General features: G+C 38.2%; 1 non-coding gene across 1 annotated transcript; it reads right to left on the reverse strand.

Annotated features, from left to right (window-relative positions):
- Window positions 1-2237: 2237 nt before the first annotated feature.
- LOC140855126 (small nucleolar RNA R71) lies at window positions 2238-2343 on the reverse strand. The gene has a single exon (XR_012138156.1). It is a non-coding gene; the product is annotated as a small nucleolar RNA R71 (small nucleolar RNA).
- Window positions 2344-4435: the final 2092 nt, after the last annotated feature.

Here is a 4435-nt window from a genome sequence, read left to right on the forward strand (position 1 = left end):
TCCCCCCTAATATCTATAAAAAGGCTTTTGTACTCCCATTAGAGGGGGAGCCCAGAAATTCTTCTAGAGCCTTGCATAGAGGAATAGAAAGGGATTACTTCATGAGCAGCTAGGCTAGCAGTCTCGGGAGTGGAGAAGAAATTTTGTAACGACACAGAGATGGTTTATTGTTCTAAACTTTCCTGTATTTCTTTATATGCAATAAAGATTATGCTTTTTATTTAAATTATCATGAGTTCTTTATTTGCTCCCTATCATATGCTTTTATTTATGCTTTCTTGTTAGATTAATATTAGGAACAACTTTTACTTTCCGGAGACGCGTCGTGATCTACGGATACGGGGCGTGCCGAGGAAAGAAGAGTTGGTTACCTAGTACTTTCCGGAGACGCGCCGTGATCTACGGGTACGGAGCGTGCCGAGGAAAGACAGGTATTTTTCCTAAGATTAATCACATCTATTTAGTTAAAAAAAGAGATACAACTCTGCTAGTGCAAATTAATTCAAAACTCCCGAGCTCTTTATTTTTTAATTACCTCAATTTTACGATAATTTATTTTCTAAATCAAAAACAACGCTTCTTTCTTTTAACTTGCAATCTCAACTTAGCCCAAGGTCCCTGAGGATACGATCTCGACTCATCCTACCTACGTAGTAAGTAGAGTTATTTTTGGTGCTATCAACGACTACGCATCAAATTTTGGCGCCGTTGCCGGGGGATCTTGGCACGATTGAATTAAAAAAAAAAAAAAAATTTTTTTTTTTAAAAAAAAAAGAAATTTAAAAAAAAAAAATACTTTTCAATTTTTATTTCTCGTTTTAAAATTTTTTTTTTCAGTACTTTCTAGCTAGATAATCTTATTTGCATAATTACAGAATTACCTTGCATAACTAATTTACTATTTAGAATTTTGCTGCTTAGAATAATTTGCTACTTTTCATAGCCCAGTAATTTATTGCTTTTTAGACTTAATCACTTAAATTTATTTTCTTGCAAAATTAAAAAAAAAAAATTAAAAAAAAAAATAAAAAGATAAAATTATATTAAAAAAAAAAAAAACCACTGACATTTCATAACACTTAACTAAAATAGCGTAACCTCAAATATAAAAATTTCTAACTTGATTGGACACCTTGTTTATTTGCATTGCATCTCCATAATTAATCTTAAGGGCAATAACCCATTAACCAGATAAGGTGGGGATTTGATCACCCTTCCTTGGCCCACAAATCACTCCCTTGCATTTGCATAACCTAGACCTTAATTTAAAATCAACTAGACGTCAGCCCTAGGAATTTCGAGCTCAATAGGATAAGAAAGCTCTAGAGTTGAACCGAGTGCGGATTGGTTAATTGCTCAGTGTCTAAGGCAAGTGATTAAAGAAAGTGGTTTTCAATTGGTTCCGTTGACTGACCTGGCCAACTTAGTTGGTGTCTAAGGAAAGCAACGAGCAGGGAACCTCCCACATCTTACGCTTACCTGGCTGAATCAATTAGTCAGTCTTGAGCTTGGAGTGCTCAAAAGCAATCTTGAAAGTTAGGAGCTGTCTAGATCTAAGTTAACCTTAGGATAGAGAGTCTATGATTGTTTAAGTTGATTGCAATTAACATCTAAACATTAATTAATTTCTTCCTTTTCATAGATTTAAGATTCTTAGGTTCTTTTCTTTAGATTTTCTTCATTCTTTTCTCACTTTATTATAAAAATATATTAAAAAAAAAAAAAAAAATTCTGTGTGTGCTCTATAGTATAATTGTAAGGTATATGCTTGGCCGTAGATCGTTACGACCAGAAATCCAACCTTTTGATCCAGAAATAGAAAGAACCTTTAGAGCCAACAGACATAAAAAGATGGATCGAAATCAGGAGAATGATCCACCCAAGCAATTGAAGGAGTACTTTACTCCTTCCACATATACCTACTCTCCTTGTATTCAAGTACCCCCTGTGGAGGCCACTCAATATGAAATTAAGTCCAGTATAATCCAAATGTTACCTTCATTTTATGGACTTAGTAATGAAGACCCTTATAAACATCTTGAAGAATTTCTTGAGATATGCTCAACTGTAAAAATTCACAACTTCTCCGATGATGCTCTTAGGTTGAAATTATTCCCTTTTTCACTAAGGACAAAGCCAAATACTGGCTACATACTTTGGATTCCATGACTATATCAACCTGGGACCAGCTGCAAGGAGAGTTTCTCAAGAAATATTTTCCCATAGGAAAAACTAATCAAATAAGGAAAGCCATAACTAGTTTTTCCCAATTAGATGGAGAAATGTTTCATGAAACATGGGAGAGATTAAAAGACCTTATTAGAAAATGCCCCCACCATGCTGTACCCAAGTGGCAGTTAATCCAATGTTTTTATGATGGGCTCTCTGAAAGACATCGACACATGGTCGATGCATCATGCGGTGGGACATTTATGCTGAAAAGTGAGGATGAGGCATGGCAACTGTTTGAAATTTTAAGTGAAAATTCATTACATCATATGTCTGCCTCTATTAGAGATAAACCCATGTTAAACTCAAAAAGAGGTGGAATATATGAAGTAGGAAATGCCATAGATATCCATCAAAAGGTAGATGAACTGTCCCAAAAATTAGATCGTCTTCTAAACACTGGACAATCCTCAATTCCACCTAATCCAATCCAAGAAGTTTGTGCATTGTGTGCAAGTCCGAACCATTTTGTTAGTGAATGCCCAGCCGCACCCCAATTTCCTGAGTTTGTGCACGAGCAGGTTCAGCAAGTCCAACAAGCTCGCAGACCAGGAAACGATCCATATTCGAACACTTATAACCCCGGCTGGAGAAACCATCCAAATTTTTCTTGGAGACCACAACCAGTGGTTGGTCCTGCCACACCTCGACCTCAATATCAAGACTCAACATATAGGCATGGACCATACCATCAATTTCAAAATGCTCCTCAACCATCTACTACTGGTCACAGTTCAGCTTTTGAGGAAAAAGTCCTGAAAGCACTAGAAAGATTAGAAGTCAACACTCAGACCCTTAACTCCCACACACAATCCATTGCTAAGCTAGAGACCCAAATAGGTCAACTAGCAACTGCATTCAGTAGGAGGGAAGGAGGAAAATTACCTAGCCAACCAGAGAGCAACCCAAGAGGGCAATTTGTGATTGAGAGTTCTAATACCCCAGAAGCTTTTTCTGAACATGCCAAATCAATCATGACTCTGAGAAGTGGGAAGGTCATTGAACACACTAGTAAAACCAATGAGACCGACCCTAAATCTCTAACCGAATCCAAATCACCCAAGAACAAGGAGGACCTAAAAATAGAGAAGGAACCAACTGCATCGGAATCATCTTACTTGCCTAAAGCCCCATTTCCGGATGCCCTGAAAGCCCCTATTCCTGCAGATAAGAAGGGAGGAAAACTCGATGAGATGTTGGAATTATTTAAGCAAGTCCAAATTAATCTTCCCCTTCTAGACGCAATCAAACAGGTCCCTGCTTATGCCAAATTTTTGAAGGATTTGTGCACCCAAAAACGTAAATCTAGATCACAAATCCCAAAGAAAGTACGTCTCACTGAACAGGCTAGTTCTGTCTTCCAGCATGCCACTCCTCCAAAGCTTAAGGACCCAGGAGCCCCCATCATTTCCTGTGTTATAGGAGATTATCACATTGAAAAAGCTCTTTTGGATTTAGGGGCAAGTGTGAATCTTTTACCTAGTTCGGTGTATGAACGTTTTGGATTTGGAGAACTGAAACCCACATCAGTCACACTGCAGTTAGCCGACAGATCAATTAAGGAACCACGTGGAATGCTTGAGGATGTCTTGGTCAAGGTAGATGAGTTTTACTTTCCAGTTGATTTTCTGGTTCTCGATATGGAATTAAGTGGCAACCCCAGACAAATTCCCATTATCTTAGGACGACCCTTCCTAGCTACGGCAAATGCATGCATTAATTGTAGGACAGGAGTCATGGACGTATCGTTTGGGAATAAGAAACTAAGATTGAATGTGTTTGGTGCTTCCCAAGGACCATCAATGGATAGTTGCTTCGAAGTAGATACACTAGAAGATATTATAGAAGATGCAACACCCATAATTCTAGCACCAGACCCCTCAGATACTTGCTTGGCTCACTCTGGAGTGTGTGACTTTGAGGAATATAGGAAAGAAGTTAACATCTTGTTAGATACACCACATGATAAAACCACTCCTCCATGGACAATCAAGTATGAGCCATTGCCCACATTAGCCAGTACACCAATAGTCCCATCTTTAGAATCACCACCTACGTTAGAATTGAAACCTCTTCCTGCCATGCTTAAGTATGTATTTCTAGGACTCAATGACACCCTCCCGGCAATCATTGCATCAGACTTGACCCCTAATCAGGAAGCACAATTGGTTGGTATTCTGAAGGAACATAAAGAGGCTATCGGTTG

This window comes from Elaeis guineensis, chromosome 1 (genome assembly GCF_000442705.2).
Source record: "Elaeis guineensis isolate ETL-2024a chromosome 1, EG11, whole genome shotgun sequence".
Classification (NCBI taxonomy): domain Eukaryota; kingdom Viridiplantae; phylum Streptophyta; class Magnoliopsida; order Arecales; family Arecaceae; genus Elaeis; species Elaeis guineensis.